Below are 17,408 nucleotides of genomic sequence, written 5' to 3' on the forward strand. Positions count from 1 at the left end.
CTGTAGGCATCCTGGTTGGGAAACACTGATCTATTATGTGTATGTGTATGATGCATGTATGGTATGTAATGTGTACAGTGTGTGTATGAAGCATGCATGTACTGTATGTAATGTGTACATTATCTGTGTGTATGAAGCATGCATGTACAGCATGTAATGTGTACAGTATGTGTGTTTATGAAGCATGCATGTACAGCATGTAATGTGTACAGTGTGTATGTATGAAGCATGCATGTACAATATGTAATATGTACAGTATGTGTGTGTATGAAGCATGCATGTACAGTATGTAATGTATACAGTGTGGTGTGTGTATGAAGCATGTACAGTATGTAATGTGTACAGTGTGTGTATGAAGCATGTACAGTATGTAATGTGTAGTGTGTGTGAAGCATGCATGTACAGTATGTAATGTATACAGTGTGGTGTGTGTATGAAGCATGTACAGTATGTAATGTGTACAGTGTGTGTGTATGAAGCATGTACAGTATGTAATGTGTAGTGTGTGTGTGAAGCATGCATGTACAGTATGTAATGTGTACAGTGTGTATGTATGAAGCATGCATGTACAGTATGTAATGTGAACAGTGTGTGTGTATGAAGCATGCATGTACAGTATGTAATGTGTACAGTGTGTATGTAGGACACATGCATGTACAGTATGTAATGTGTACAGTATATGTGTGTAGGAAGCATGCATGTACAGTATGAAATGTGTACAGTGTGGTGTGTGTATGAAGCATGTACAGTATGTAATGTGTACAGTGTGTGTGTATGAAGCATGTACAGTATGCAATATGTAGTGTGTGTGTGTGTGAAGCATGCATGTACAGTATGTAATGTGTACAGTATGTGTGTATGAAGCATGCATGTACAGTATGTAATGTGTACAGTGTGTATGTATGAGGCATACATGTACAGTATGTAATGTGTACAGTATGTGTGTATGAAGCATGCATGTACAGTATGTAATGTGCACAGTGTGTATTTATGATGCATGCATGTACAGTATGTAATGTGTACAGTGTGGTGTGTGTGTGTGTATGAAGCATGCATGTACAGTATGTAATGTGTTCAGTGTGGTGTGTGTGTGTGTGTGTGTGTGTGTATGAAGCATGTACAGTATGTAATGTGTACAGTGTGTGTATGAAGCATGTACAGTAGGTAATGTGTACAGTGTGTGTATGAAGCATGTACAGTATGTAATGTGTACAGTGCGTTGTGTGTGTATGAAGCTTGCATGTACAGTATGTAATGTGTACAGTATGTTGTGTGTGTGTATGAAGCATGCATGTAATGTGTACAGTGTGTTGTGTGTTTGTGTGTGTGTATATAATGCATGCAGTGGCGGATCCAGGGGTAGGGAGGGGCAATTGCCCCCCCCCCCAGATTAATTTCTCTATCACTATTAAGGACATCCCATGCCCCTGTTAACCCTCTGCAGACCTCACAGGGACCGCCGGGAGGTAGCACACTGATATCCCGTGCGTGCGCCCATTGGAAAGCGAACAGGACATGCGCTGGCCAGCATGGTAAGTGACCAGCGGCACATCAGCTTCAGTGCTCCGACCACCGCTCCTCCAATCACGGGACCTACTGCTATGGTGGCCAGACCAGAGGAGCAGTGGTGGGAGCACTGAAGCAGCACAGTAAACAGGCATACACTGTATGGCTGGAGGCTGTATGTCTGTGGGGGAACTATACTGCACCTAATGTGGGGGGAACTATACTGCACCTAATGTGGGGGAACTATAGCCTAATGTGGAGAGAACTATACTGCACCTAATGTGGGGGAACTATAGCCTAATGTCTGGGAACTATACTGCACCTAATGTGGGGGAACTATAGCCTAATGTGGGGAGAACTATACTGCATCTAATGTGGGGGGACTATACTGCACCTAATGTGGGGGAACTATAGCCTAATGTGGGGAGAACTATACTGCACCTAATGTGTGGAGAACTATATTGCACCTAATGTGGGGAACTATACTGCACCTAATGTGGGGTAAACTATACTGCCAACCTAATGTGGAGAACTATACTGCACCTAATGTGGGGAACTATACTGCACCTAATGTTGGGGGACTTTACTGCACCTAATGTGGGGGAACTACAGCCTAATGTGGGGGAACTGTACAGCACCTAATGTGGAGAACTATACTGCACCTAATGTGAGGGAACTATATTGCACCTAATGTGAGGGAACTATACTGCACCTAATGTGGGGGAACTGTACAGCACCTAATGTGGAAAACTATACTGCACCTAATGTGGGGGACTATACTGCACCTAATTTGGGGAGCTATACTGCACCTAATTTGGGGTGCTATACTGCACTAATGTGGGGGAACTATACTGCACCTAATGTGGGGGAACACTGCTAGCCTAACGTGGGGGGAACTGTGCCACAACTAACGTGGGGGAACTGTGCCGCACATAACGTGGGGGGAACTGTGCCGCACCTAACGTGGGGGCCTTGTATCGACGTTTGCTCACGTCGCGCTCCCAGAATTCAAGGGCCGGCGTTAATACGTCCTGACGCTGGCCCTGGAGCGTGACATGCGTGAACATCAAGGGGGGGGGGGGCCTCCATGTCCACTTTGCTTGGGGCCCCCAAATTCCTTCAAACGGCCCTGCACATGAGCATTGGTTTGAAGGAGTGAGTTGGAGCCGTCTATAGATAATAAACATCTCTCCCCTGCGCTCTGCCTGAGACTAGTGTTGAGCGGCATAGGCCAAATTCGAATATATGGACGAATATTCGTCATATTCACGAATATTCGCACATCCGTAATTTTCTCGTTTTATTTTCGCATATGCGAATATTCGCGTGTGCGAAAATTAACATATGCGAAAATGAGCATATACAAAAATTTGCATAATTGAAAATTCGCATATGCGAACAATAGCAAATGCAAATGTTCGCATATGCGAAAATTCGCACACCAGTCTCACACAGTAGTATTAGAGCCTTCTTACACCACATAAGCTGGAAGCAGAGAGGGATGATCACTGTGATGTGTACTGTGAAAAAAAAAAAAACGAATATTCGTAATTACGAATATATAGCGCTATATTCGCGAATATTCGCGAATTTCGCGAATATGCGATATTCGCGAATAAAATTCGAATTGCGAATATTCGCGAGCAACACTACCTGAGACACAATCTGTAGCTTAGTAAGAGTTATACGTTTTTCCAACTGTGCAAAGCATAAAAATAAAAATAACAAAAGCCATAAGTTTTGGCAGGGACAATTCTTCGTCTTTTAGGGAAAACAACTAGAGTTGGAGATTGATAGGATTTAGTTGCCATAAGATTTAGACAATCACATTACACTGATTGAGAAACCATTGTAACCCTTTATAACAATGTAAATACTGTTATGTAAGCAGTGGAAAAGCATTTCAATTATTTATACCCTGTAATGGCCATAGATCGCCTACTCCAAGATATTGCTGTACTGTATAATTTTTACAGCTGATTTATTATGAGATACATATATTTTCTGCAGTCATTTCAATCTTGATTCATAGGCTATTATTTTTAATGTACCTTATATACAGGGCTTATATCATAAGAAGAGCAAATGTGCCCTAGTGTCTCAACCTTGAAAGGGGTATACAACATCCACCCTATCACAACACCGGCTGGTCCCTAGATGGCAGCATTGGGCCTCACTTATGCAGTTGCCTTTCATGGTCCTAACTGTTACTCCCATTACTCATAGCAGGAGATGTGTGAATAAGTTCCTCTAAAGAAGGTGCTGGTAACCAAAAGTGGAGATGAACTTTATTTGCTACCTGTTTCGATCCCGAACCGGGATTTTCTTCAGGCCTGCCGGATCGGGATCGAAACGCGTAGCAAATAAAGAAGTTCATCTCCACTTTTGGTTACCAGCGCCTTCTTTAGAGGAACTTATTCACACATCTCCTACTATTGTATTCCCCGGCCCGATTGACGTCACACCGGGAAGTTCCTCGTGGCAGCGGTTCCACCTGACTATCCACATCCAGACGCTACTGTAGGTGTTGTGCTCTGAGCGCAACACCTAGGGGTAAGAACCCATCTTTGTCTCATCTCTTCACTCATGATAAACGGTCCTCACCAGGGGCGCACCTCTTGTTGCTTTTTTTGTTTACATATTACTCCCAGTACTCAGAGACTACAGGACTTATATTGCCGAGACAGCAGAACTGACTCCTGACACAGAAGAACCATAGGACTATTGTTAGTAGTACTCAGATACTCTCAGGATTTATAGGACTTCCCAAGACAGCAGAACTGACTCCTGAGACAGAAGAACCATAGGACTATTGTTAGTAGTACTCAGATACTCCCAGGATTTAAAGGACTTCCCAAGACTGCAGAACTGACTCCCAGAACAGAAGAATCTTAGTACTCAGATACTCAGATACCCCATCACCTAGACTCCCAGGATAGTAAAACTGTCAGGCATTCACTTCAGTTGACAACTTATTATTATGACAGAGATCATCATAAGGTTAATAATGAGGAGAGTGTCCCATTGAAGAGAAGTTATGAAAAGTAAACCTTCACTTAGTAAAAAAATTTTAACACAGGGACTGCAAGCTTCAAAGTATTCCTGTTTATCTTTTGTGGCGCTTCTATTGCACATTTTAGTTGCTACTTCACTTGCAGTATATTTTTTGTAATGATCTTCTCCGCAAGTATTGAAAAAGGATATATATATATATATATATATATATATATATATATATATATATATATATATATATATATATTGGAGCCCAGAAGCTGTACCTCCAGCCACCCTGATAATAAGCCTGTCTTGACCCTCAGTGGAAAGGTAACTATACTGCATGGTCACACTCGCTCTTACAGAACTACAACTTAACTGTAGTTTTGCAACAGCTGGAGACACCCTGGTTGGAAAATGAATGTTATGAATGAAACAAATGAAATGAATTAATGTTATGAAAATGGTCATGTTTTTTACGGATTTGACTGCTAATACATTTGCGCAATAAGTTGCATTTTTTTGATGACCAAAGTAAAAAAAAAAAATTTATAAGAGGTAATGTCACAGAAATATTAGTTTTTTTAAACCTTTTCAATTCATTCCTCTAAACTACTTATTGGCTACTTGATCTATGATCTATCTATTTATTTATGATCCCTCTCTCTATGATCTCACTCTATCTTTCTCTTTATCTCTGTCTCTATCTCTCTCTATGTTTCTCTATCTATCTATTATCTATTTAATATGCATCTGTCTATCTGTCTGTCTATCTATCTATCTCATATCTGTCCACATCTATACTTCCCAATTGCAGTGTGTTTATTTATGCAGTGTGTTATTTATGATTGTACTGTTACCAAAAAGCTGATTATATATATATATATATATATATATATATATATATATATATATATATATATATATGTCTTATTGCTGCTTAATTGTCAGAATATTCCAAGCACTATGTCTACCGGTTTATCTCAACAGTTTAAAAGTCTTCTTTCACTGTAAAATAAAATGTATCCTCTGTATTCTTTATGAGTGTTACAAATGTATGTTTAGAGTATTAACTGCTTGTGCTATGTAAAAAAAAAAAAAAAAAAAAAGAGTATAAATGAGACTTACTTTGTGCAGTAATGTCCTGATAATGTCCAGATGTCCTGCGAAAAAGAATTCCAGAAATAAAATGCCTGGATCCACAAAGATCTTCCTCCTTTATAGGTCTCCGGGTATGGTCAAGCAGAGTCATTGGTCGTGTCACCTTGTGAGTCATTTGTGTCAATATTTCTCCCTGTGCCTGTTTTCACAAATGAGATGAGAGAAGGGAGGGGTTAATAGGGAGGCTGGGTAAACGTCTAAGAGGAAAAATAAAATCTGTCTCCTTAATGACTTTAAGACATCCGTATTTTAAGGACAACATCATGTGTGAGGACCTGAAATGAGATAATGTGCAGACTATTTGTTCTACTGAGCCACTTACACAGAATAATTTATTAATTATATTTATTTTAGGTGAGATAATTGTCTATAAAGACAACATTTAGTATATTTTTGGAATTCATTTTTCTGTTTGATACAAACTTGTGGCTTACCAGCTAAAGTGCTTGACATTTCTTACAGAAATTAGAGTAAACATAGGAAGTGTGTGTGATAATAGTGCTGTTATTTATATTCAGTGAGGTCTGTAAAGACAACAGGCATGTATTTTATTAGTATATAACTGTTTGCTTTATTTTTTCACCATATACTTTTATCAGTTATTTACTGATCAGACATGATATTAAAAAAAAATTCAAAAATAAAAAAAGTGTGGGAGATGCCTCTTATTACTGCATATTTTTCACGTTGAGGGCAGGATGAAACGTAGTGCATCCACAGTGTATTTTACACTGCGGATGCACCAATGGCAGTCACAAGAGCGAGCACCCTGCTGCAGCCAGGTAACTCTGTGTGTTTGCTCGTATATCTACTTTGGGCATGCACTGTGCTTACAGGAGGAAATCCACCGCTATAAACAGACACACAGAGCTACCCGGCCGCAGCAGGAAGCTCGCTCTTGTGACTGCTGACGGCTACATGTGACCATACCTTTAAAGCCCCATTAATGTGCCTCATGGGTGGGCTGCAGGCAGCAGTGGGCTGAGGGCCCCCTTATTTTACTGGGCACACGGGGCCCTGGCCTCTGTGCCCCCTTGCAGCAGCATGCCTGAGGTGACTCTCCTTATGGGAGCTACAGCCCTGTCCCAACCTAACTGCAAGCACATGTCCCCAACTATCTCACACACTCACACTGTCCTCCGGGTCCCTGCACTAGCACAAAAAAAACTTGGGAAGGGGACAGGTGTATTACAGCCCCTCCTGGACATTGGCTTCTGCAACCTTGGGCATGTAGTGAACAAGTGCTTTCCTAGGGAATTAAAGATGGCTGATGGCAAGCTGAAGGTAGCAGATGGGTAAGAGAAAGCATTCCTTTTGGAGGGCATGATGGAAGCTGTCTTACTTGGAGTTATAGAGTAAGATAAGACAGCAGGAGAAAGGGAAGCTGCTTTGGTGGTTTTGAAGCTCTGGGTGGACATGGCCTGTTATAAGGTCAGGAGGAGCTGGTCTTGCCTATTACCTAAGATTCCTGCAGGAAAATGGAGGACAGGTCCCACACAGCTACCTGCCTCTTATCTGAGAGTCAGTAGAACTGATCGGAGAATAATGTCACATAATCCAGCCAAAAAGAAAAATCCGGTACTGCAAGGTCAGCAACAGTTCACATCAATCAACACCAGAGCCATATAGTTAGTTCTCAACTATGGGAAGAAGAACATATTGCAATAAAGAGAAGAATAAAAGAGTGACACTCACCAAGTCCAGATATATAATCTTTAATCTGTTTAAAAAGCACACAACTATATTACAGCAGGATATAGTACAGATATCAGGGGCGTTCTGGACAGCCTTTTCAAGCGTGATGACGCACTTCCTCTTGCCGATACTAAAGATTATTTGCCTGGACTTGGTGAGTGCCACTCTTTAATTCCTCTCTTTGTTGTCATGTCACATAATGTTACTTTGTAAACAGCAGAGATGAGAATCATTTGCAGTAACCCAAAGAATGAATGTCATAGTATTCTATATGTATGACATAATGTTTAAAAAATAACGATTTTTAAGAAATTTGAAATATCACAAAGTTGTTTCTATTGTTCTGGGATTAATCAAACCACAGTGAAATCCATTATGTTCAGATAAACATTTTCATCAGAGGTCCTTCTTTTCAGGAGAAGCCACCTTGCCAAAATGACTTCAAGACCACATCAACAACGAATCCAGGTAGTCATATCCAAAGAATGTCTGGCCTCTATAGACTGGCTGACTTAATCTCTGCAGGGGTTAATGGAGAGATGAGGATAACGTGTGAATATTTTGACAGCGCCTGTTCCAATATCTCTGGCACAAATGAAATAATCATTCCACATTACAATTGTCAGAAAAAGCAAGGTGGTGAGATATATTGGGATGTTACATTGCTCCTGGACCAGAGAAGAGTATGCCAAAACTGAAGGAGCCATGAATTCTACCCAGGGGTGTCTGGTGTCATACCCCTGACTATCTTTTATTGATAGCCTACCCTGGGGATAAGTCATCAATTGCAATAAAGGCTTATATATAATGTTTAATAATGTTTAATTTTTAGGCTTTAAAATTAAACTGAATAAACCTTAAATAATCTATATTTCTGATTAGTTGGAGAAAAATAAAGGGCAACTTTAGAACTTTCTGGCTTAGTACATGCAGTGGCCCCTCAAATTACAATATTAATTGGTTCCAGGATGACCATTGTATGCTGAGACCATTGTATCTTGAGACCATATCTCAATGGAAACCTGGTAATGGTTCTGAAGACTCCATAATGTCATCCAAAAATAGGAAAAAGTGAGGATTCACCTTACTCGGCTTGCCAAGCCCTTGTTCATCTCCTCTGTTAATGGAGAAAATCTGGACTGTATGGTTCACTTCCGTACTGTATCTCTTGTCATGCAAGTGGGAGTATTGCTCAAAGAAAAGATTGAATTCTATGTTGTGCCACACTGTACTTCAGGAGATTCTTCTTGGCCTTCCTTGGCTGCAATGCTATTCTCCGCAACTGGATTGGAGAACTGGAGAGATTATTCGTTGGGGACAATCCTGTCAAAATCTTTGCCTCCAATCAGTTCAGTCTAAAATTGTTCCTCGTCCTCCTCCTTTACCTGGCCTGCCACCACCTTACCAAAATTTCTCTGATGTTTTCTGAAAGAAACAGGCTGAGTCTCTGCCTCCACATCGTCCTTATGATTGCCCTATAGATCTTTCTGGTACCACTCCTCCTCGTGGAAGGATATACCCTCTATCAGTTCCTGAGAACAAAGCCATGGCTGATTATATCCAGGAGAATCTCCAAAAGGGATTTATCTGTAAGTCCTCTTCTCCTGCTGGAGTAGGTTTCTACTTTGTTGGAAAGAAGGATGGCTCACTCCGTCCATGCATTGACTACAGGGGACTTAACAAAATCACGGTCAAGAACCATTACCCTCTGCCTCTTATCTCTGAACTTTTTGATCGTCTACGTGGTGCCAAGGTCTTCTCCAAGTTGGAATTACATGGAGCGTATAACCTCATTCCTTTCCGCAAGGGAGATGAATGGAAAACAGCCTTCAATACTCATGACAGATATTTTAAGTATCTCATAATGCCTTTTGGTCTCTGCAATGCTCCAGTCGTTTTTCAAGAGTTTGTCAATTATAAGTTCCATGATCTTCTCTACACCTGTGTTGTCATATACCTAGATGACATCTTGATCTTCTCTGGTTCTTCACTGACTACGGAGGAATCATCTCTACGCAAAACTAGAGAAATGCCTGTTGGAGAAAACTAGTATTCCGTTTCTTGCCTATATTGTCTCTCACCAGGGCCTGCAGATGGATCCAGATAAGTTGTGAGCAGTATTGGATTGGCCTCTTCCTTAGGGCCTACATGCTATTCAACGCTTTCTGGGATTCGCAAACTATTATCATCAATTTATCCCACATTTTTCATTCTTGGTTGCTCCAATTGTGGCTCTCACTAAGAAGGCATCTAATCCTAAATCTTGGCCTCAAGAGGCTGAACAGGCCTTCTCCTGTTAAAATCTGTGTTTGCCTCTGCTCCCGTGCTTACAAGACCTGATCCGGAGAGGCCCTTTGCTTTGGAGGTTGATGCCTCATCTATTGGAGCGGGTGCCGTTCTTACTCAGAAAAACACCAAGGGCAAGACTGTTACTTGTGGGTTCTTCTCCAAGACCTTATATCCTGCTGAGAGGAATTACTCCATTGGAGACCATGAACTCCTCGCTATTTAGCTAGCTTTGGAGGAATGGCGACATTTATTGGAAGGTTCTTCTCATACGGTCAGCATCTACTCCGACCAGAAGAATCTTCTATACCTTCAGTCTGCTCGCCAGGCAAGGTGGTCACTGTTCTTTTCTAGGTTCAACTTCTTCATTTATTTCCGTCCAGCAGACAAGAACATCAGGGCTGATGCTCTCTCCAGGTCCTCTGACGTCATTGGTTTGGACTCCACACCTAGGCATATTATTCCTCCTGACCATTTGATTCCTGCCACTCCTGCCGAGATTCAACAAGTTCCTCTGGGAAAATCCTTTGTGCTTGCCAGATTGAGATGCAAGGTCCTGAAATGGAGTCATTCTTCCTTGACAGCAGGACATCCTGTAATACGTAAGACTCTACTTCTTATCTCCCAGCACTACTGGTGGCCCCATCTTGAATGTGATGTTTCTGATTTTGTTCGTTCCTGTGAAACTTGTGCCTGCGACAAAACTGCTAGACAGAGATCTGAAGGACTCTTACAGCCTTTTCCCATTCCAGAGACTCCCTGGTCCCATATCACCATGGATTTCATCACCGATTTGCCACCATCTCATAATAACACTGTCATCTGGGTCATTGTAGATCGGGTTTTCCAAGATGGCTCATTTCATTCCTCTACCAGGTCTTCCTTCTGCTCGCAGCTGGCAAAATACTTCTTGATGCATGTCCTTTGTTTACATGGTCTTCCTCAGTATTTCGTTTCGGATCGAGGTGTGCAGTTTGTCTCTAAGTTCTAGCGAGCCCTTTGTAACCATCTGGACATCAATCTGGACTTCTCCTCGGCCTACCACCCTCAGTACAATGGTCAGGTGGAGAGGGTTAATCAAATCCTAGAGACTTATCTTCGGCATTTTGTTTCAGCTCGCCAAGACGATTGGGTCGACCTTCTCCCCTGGGCTGGTCGCTCACCTGGTGCTTCTCCTACCCAGCCTCTGCCTCTCTGCTCTGGCATGTGTGTCCCCATCCCCTAGGAGCTTTAAGGGTCAATGCGCCCATTAGTGTAATTCACCTGTGGCTCATTGATAAATTCCTCCAACCTCCTCACTTCCCTGCAGAATCTTTGTTGCCTTGAGCCTGAGAGAAAGCATTCCTGTTATTGCCTTGCTGTGTATCTGATCCTTTGCTCTGTGACCTGATCTTGCTCCTTGTCACCTGCCTACTGACCATTTGCTACATTCCTGACTACACTACTGTACCACCTTCCCTGACCTTCTGCTATCCTGACAATGAGCTGTCTTATCCTCGCATCTCCTAAGCCACCTGTGTGGTTGAGCCGTGCCAGGGCTAGCTACGTGGGTGCCATCTGCCGTAGCAAGTCCATCCCGCTTTGCGGCACCTTAGACTCTGCTCTCTGGTACGGTCCAAGTCTTCTGCCACACAGGTCCAATGAAACCACATCGACTGGGATTCTTGTCTTCTGAAACGTGAGTGTTACAAGTGTGAAAACGAAACCTTCCAAAATAAGCAAAACTGCGATTTTATTATCAATTTCCCCACACAAATAGTATTTTTTTTTTGGTTGCGCCATACATTTTATGGAAAAATTAGTGATGTCATTACAATTGACAACTGGGCGTGCAAAAAATAAGCCCTTATACTGTCAAGGATTGCTTGCAGTGAGGCCTTAAACTGTGAGTGACTACCGCTGTGCTATTTTGCTGAGTGTTAACATAAGCAAATTTACACCAGACAATGTTGGTATAAATCCCCTTCTCAGCACTGACTCCCAAGGAGCTCTGACGTTTATTAGAAAATCACATTAGTTTTTTTTTACAATTGACGAAAAAGGGAGGGTAAAACTATTGCATCAAATAATTGTTTTATATGCTTATTGGTCATTTGAGCATGGCGTAGTATAGGTCACTTATGTTGCATTTTCTCCATCTTGGAATTTTTTCCATCCTTCCACAATGCCCAATGTTTAGACTTCAACTGCTAATTTCTTTTATCTTGGCTCCATCCACGGTTCTCATCTTAATTACAGGCAAAGAGCAAGCTGAAATGTTTTGAATTAAGGAAACAAAGTTCCTCTGCGATATTTAGCAATAGCATATAGCATTTAGCAAAGGCATATGAGTATAGATATAGCGATCAATATATCAGAATATTATAAACCGAACAATACTAGTCTGTGGATGAAAATATAAAAGAGTTATGATTTTTAGAAGGTGAGAAGGAAAAAACGAAAATGTAAAAATAAAGAGCACTTAAGAGGTTATGGTGGCAGAGGAGCAGTAGGGGCTGGTCGGGCGCAGCACCCCTGGCCCACAGGTGCTGTTCATTTTTAGACTTAATTTGTGATGGTTAGGGTCAGAGTGAGGACCCCACTAGCGCGAGGCCTTATGCGGTGGCCTAACTGGCCTAATGCCTAGAGCCGCCTCTGGGCGCTACCAGACAGCCAGTTAGTGCATGATCTTCAGTAATACAGGGGTTTTATCATTGAATGCCCATTCTGATTGGTCAGATCTTCCAGCCATTGACACATTTTGCAGATCTGGACTGTCCATAGCATTGTATGTTAAGTCTGGTTTCACATTACAATGGTCTGGAAAAGACCATTGTACGTTGAAAATATTGTAACCTGAGGCCATTGTAAGTCGAGGGATCACTGTATATGGCTATCACTTGGTCTTTAATTATTTGTCTTATTATATTATCTTATAGTTGCAACAGGGTTAAAAATTGACTAAATTTACTCCAGCTCAAACATGGAGCAGAAAAAGCTACTGCAAAAGTAAAAAAGGAAAAATTGCTTACGTGAAAGAAAATTATCAACAGGCTGAAACCAGTTGATAAATAAGTCCCACATAAGCAAAAAAAAGTAAGGAAAAAATTGCTAAAAAAAAAAGAATACATAAGCAAACATTGATAAATGTCCCTCATTGTGCTTCAACCTACTTAGACAAGCATCAATACTTCACAATTTATTTCAATACTTTTGAGCTTTTAAATGGACAAGAGGGTGTTATCAATCCACATTTTGATCTGTAAAAAAAAAAAAAATACAATGTTATAGCTTTACAGTTTGACAACCGTGAAAGCTACTTCTTTTGGCTACTCTGTAGTGCAGTGAGAATCATGTGGGAGTTTTATCAAAACTCTGTGTGGAGGAAGAGTGGTGCAATTGCCCACAGCAACCATTCAGATTGCTTCCTTAATGTTTCAGAGGCCTTTTTAAAAATTAGAATTAAGATCTGATTGGTTGTCATGGCAAGTGCACCACTCTTCCTCTACAAAGGTTTAGATAAAACTCCCCCCATATCTTTAAATTGGATCATGTTTTAGGTATAAATGCTTTTTTTAGAAATACATATAATATTGTTCTTGGGATAAGCTTTTTTTTTTTTAACAACGAAAACCAAAATGTTAGACAAGCAAATAAAACCATAAGGGCTGGTTCACAATACGAAATTTACAAGCAGAATTCTGTGAGCGCAGATTCAATCTGGCGGCCGCCGCAGCCATGCGCCGTCACCATTGATGGTGATGCAGGGCTTGCGCACTTCTGCTCAAAGAATGAACATGTTCTTTCTTTGTGCAGATCAATTTCAGTGGCAGAATTTTTTGCCGCTGAAATTCCGCAATGTGAACGTGTCCGCAGGAGACCCATTCACACAAATGGTAGTGTGCTCAGCGTGAATTTCCGACGCCCAATTCCACTCAAATTACCCAGTGGGAAGATACTCTTAAAGGATTACTGGGGTGGAAAACTTTTTTTTCAACTGGTGCCAGAAAGTTAAACAGATTTGTAAATTACTTATATTAAAAAATCGTAATCCTTCCAGTACTTATTAGCTGCTGATACTACAGAGGAAATTATTTTGTTTTTGGAACACAGTGCTCTCTGCTGACATCATGACCACAGTGCTGTTATCTCTGTCCATTTTAGGAACTGTCCAAAGCAGCATATGTTTTCTAGGGGGATTCTCTCCTACTCTGGACAGCTCTTAAAATGGACAGAGGTGTCAGCAGAGAGCTCTGTGTTCCAAAAAGAAAATATTTTCCTCTGTAGTATTCAGCAGCTAATAAGTACTGGAAGGATTAAGATTTTTTAAAAACCGAAGTAATTTACAAATCTGTTTAACTTTCTGGCACCAGTTGATAAAAAAAAAAGTTTTCCATCGGAGTACCCCTTTAAGATGCATCTTCACAGCAAGAAAATGTATTAGTTACTACTTTAGGGTGTTTTCACATAGAGTAAGAGTGAAGGATCTGTAATCCTCTAAAGCCCCATGGATACACAGAGGGATCCACATAATCACATACATAATAAAATAGTTACTCATTAGCGGATGTTTAAAAAATAGAGAGTAAAGCATAAATATTTATCACCATCATGCTAACAGGATTTACCGCAGGGATGTTTAACACACTTCTTTATTGCCAAAAACACCAGGCCAGCATTTTCACTGCATATTCATGCAGGCTGATGCCTAATAAATTAAAAAAATAATTATTTTGCTTGTTTTTTTATGTGTTTTTTTTTTATGTTTTTCTTTTTTTTTTCTTTAAGCTCTCAGCTATCTTTTTTATTTAACCCTTTAAATGAGCAAGACATTTATCCTCAATTAAGTTCCAAAGCTTTCTTTTTTTTTTTACACAGCTATATAATTGTTTTTTGCCAAATGTTTTCTTTTTCAATTTAAACTGCATATACAGTACACATATAACATGTAATGTTATACAATGTAACTTCACTTGAAAACTTCTTGAAAGGAAACAAGAAAGCTTAATTTTTTATGACGGTGGCAGTGCAGTATAAATAACCTCTTCTGTGTTTGGTCATTTTATGCTGTTATGGATTTTGCAAAAATGGCACAGTGAATCCACACCAAAATCTGAATGTGTTATATAAGGACTTTGCTACAGAGTCTCCTGTGGATTCAGCTTATACAGATGTTTTCTTCCTTACTTTTTATCACGGCTCAGCATAACCCAAAATGTGGGTCATAAAATTACTAGCTTAAAGGGGTACTCCGCTGGAAAACATTTTTTTATTTTTTTATCAAATGGTGCCAGAAAGTTAATCAGATTTGCAAATTACTTCTATTAAAAAATATTTTCCCTTCTAGTACTTATAAGCTTCTGTATGCTCCACAGGAAGTTCTTTTCTTTTCGAATTTCCTTTCTGTGTGACCACAGTGCTCTCTGCTGACACCTCTGTCCATTTTAGGAACTGTCCAGAGCAGGAGCAAATCCCCATAGCAAACCTATCCTGCTCTGGACAGTTCCTGACATGGACAGAGGTGTCAGCAGAGAGCACTGTGGTCAGACAGAAAGGAAATTCAAAAAGAAAAGAACTTCCTATGGAGCATACAGAAGCTTATAAGTACTAGAAGGGATAACATTTTTTAATTTTTAATTGAAGGCATTTACAAATCTGTTTAACTTTCTGGCTCCAGTTGATTAAAAAAAATGTTTTTCAGTGGAGTACCCCTTTAAGAAAAACCTGATTTCACAATATTCTAAGCCACCCAGTGGTTGTGGCATGATATGCAGCCTGTTGGGGGTTTTGCTAACAGGTCATGACATTGGTCCAGTTTTATTATTTAAATAGATAAATAAATAAATAAATAAATGAATAAAAAATCTGAGACAGTGTAAACTTAGATTTGATGGTCTTAAAATACACCTGATTTTTCATAATGGCTCTGGTTGTTGTATACATTTGGTGTATCTTTAGACTGTGTAGTCTAGGTTCAAACCAACTTTTAGTTGGCTTAACCTGCCCTACAATCATGCTCAAGAACTATGGAGTAATGTTTGCACAAAGTGTTGTATCTTAAACCAGCATAAACGTGGTGCACAGCATGTAGGTCAATTATTATTATTATTTACATTTTTTTGGCACAATTTGCAAAAGCAAATATGGGCTATTGTATTGGATTTGCATCAAGAAATTAGAATTCTTAAAGGGGTTGTGCGCTGCCCTGACTTTCGGAGCTCCGCTCACAGCGTCCGGAAGTTCTATTACTCCGAACGCTGTGTGCGGGCTTCTGTGTTCGCAGACGCCGGGCGTGACGTCACGCCTGGCCCCTCGCGACATCTCGCCCGCCCCCTCGTGACGTCTCGCCCGCCCCCTCAACGAAAGTCTATGGGAAGGGGGCGCGACCGCTGTCACGCCCCCTTCCCATAGACTTTGGTGTAGGGGGGGGGCGTGGCCCGGCGGCCGTGAACATGGAGGCCCGCACACAGCGTTCAGAGTAATGAACTTCCGGACGCTGTGAGCGGAGCTCCGAAAATTAGGGCAGCGCACAACCCCTTTAACTTAATTCAAGAAAAGGTAGGAGTGGACACATCTGCATTTTATTGGTTGTCTATGTCAGTCTAAAAATTTTAAGTCAGTTATTTTAAGTGTCTATGTCAGTCTAAAAAACTTTTGACATGTTGCAGAGGCATGTGGGTAGAAGTGGATAGAAGTGCATGGCTGTACACTCCTTTGGATAGGGGATAAGATGTGTAAGCACCGGAGAACCCCTTTAAACAAAGGATAGGGGATGATGATCACAGGGGTCCCGCCACTGGGGACTCCCGTGATCTCAGTGCAGCCCCCGGGATTCTGTGCCATCACGCATTCTGGGCCATCACTGCTGTCACGCCCCCTCCCATAGACATGAATGGAGGGGGTGACAAAATATACATAATCCAAAGCCATAACCTACCAAGCTGTATTCAAGCATGTGTATTACACTGGATTTGCACATGAGTTCAGTAAAGTTTACAAGTCGTTTTATGGACTCCTATTGTCCAGAGGTCTTATTCCTGTACTTTGTAGGCTGGAACAGCTTCATTCACAAAAGATTGTCACAAAGTAACATCAGGTTAGTACCACTCTGACAGGTGACAACAAGGACTACTACGCCAAGCATAACCCTTATCCTCTTTCCAGTAGCTACCAAAATGAAACAAGGTCCGTCAGTTCAAGGATTCTTGTGGAAATTCATGAAAAGTGGAGTAGGTGAACATTTTTTTACTCCATTAATTTATGTGGTGGAAACTGTGTACCTGCACCAAATTTACTGCGCAGGGCATATAATACATATGGGGGGAGATTTATCAAAACCTGTCCAGAGGAAAAGTTGCCTAGTTGCCCATAGCAACCAATCAGATTGCTTCTTTCATTTTGCAGAGGCCTTGTTAAAAATTAAAGAAGCGAGCTGATTGGTTGCTAAGGGAGACTGGGAAACTTGATAAATATCCCCCATGGTGTTGATCACATTTCTTACTTTATTACTCCACTGTGTATGATGCTTCCTCTGCAACTTTTTGTGTGACTTTAGCCCAGGCACAATACACATTAGAAGGTTACACAATTAAAATGCAACAGTGGATTACATGCAGGACCTCCCATGTGCTTTATTGTTTGACATGTCCATGTGGGAGATTTTATGTGGGCAACACATTTATACTTTAAAAACTGGGTAGCACCACGCCTAATAGAACACATGGTCACTGTCCATAATAATGATGTTTCAACACAAAAATTTGCTGGAATTGAACGTATTGGGT

General features: G+C 40.9%; 1 protein-coding gene across 2 annotated transcripts in view; it reads right to left on the reverse strand.

Moving 5' to 3' along the window:
- Positions 1-16,955, reverse strand: part of TRPA1 (transient receptor potential cation channel subfamily A member 1) — a 148,917-nt gene extending 131,962 nt beyond the window's left edge. The window contains exons 1-2 of one of the 2 annotated variants that reach the window (XM_056522145.1): positions 16,905-16,955; positions 5,632-5,803 (exon numbers count right to left, since the gene is read on the reverse strand). The gene's annotated coding sequence lies outside the window, so the exon portion shown is untranslated. Of the gene's footprint in view, positions 1-5,631; positions 5,804-16,795 lie in introns of both variants that reach the window. The other variant, XM_056522144.1, reaches the window with a different exon arrangement.
- Between the last annotated feature and the right edge of the window lie 453 nt (positions 16,956-17,408).

Source organism: Hyla sarda, chromosome 5, assembly GCF_029499605.1.
Source record: "Hyla sarda isolate aHylSar1 chromosome 5, aHylSar1.hap1, whole genome shotgun sequence".
NCBI lineage: Eukaryota > Metazoa > Chordata > Amphibia > Anura > Hylidae > Hyla > Hyla sarda.